Consider the following 497-nt stretch of genomic DNA (forward strand, 5'->3'; position numbering starts at 1 on the left):
GAGAGAGAGAGAGAGATAGCCCGTGAAAAATCTCAACTGCGTGATCCACTAAAGGAGAAAAAAGTTTTACTCTAGCTATTTCATTGTCTCTGCTACAATATCTTTGAGAACCGCAACAGCCAGTAATCCAATAAGACCATTGATTAGGCTACAATGATTCAATTCAAGCAAATGGCCTTGTGCAAAGAGCATGCTCCAGTCCTTCTTGTCACCTTGCAGGGCAGAAGCCCTCTTCATGCTGCTCTCCTTATTCATTCCTTTATGGGAAATGTAGAGCAAAAGGAGTGAAAGATGGCAATTATCTAATTGGACTATTAACAAACAATTCTCTGAGTGTGGCTGTCTGGCAGTGGTTCTTGGGCRAGGTGAAAGGCCACATGTTGCACTGGCCCCATTCACAAAGAGTTTAGGGGCCTGAGAGGGAGAGAAAGAATTTTCCCTGAGAATTTTTCACACAAATGGCGGTGTATCCATCGGGCTGGCTGTTCCCTGCCTCT

Source organism: Malurus melanocephalus, unplaced genomic scaffold, assembly GCF_030028575.1.
Source record: "Malurus melanocephalus ecotype Western Australia unplaced genomic scaffold, MMel_1.1 scaffold_122, whole genome shotgun sequence".
NCBI lineage: Eukaryota > Metazoa > Chordata > Aves > Passeriformes > Maluridae > Malurus > Malurus melanocephalus.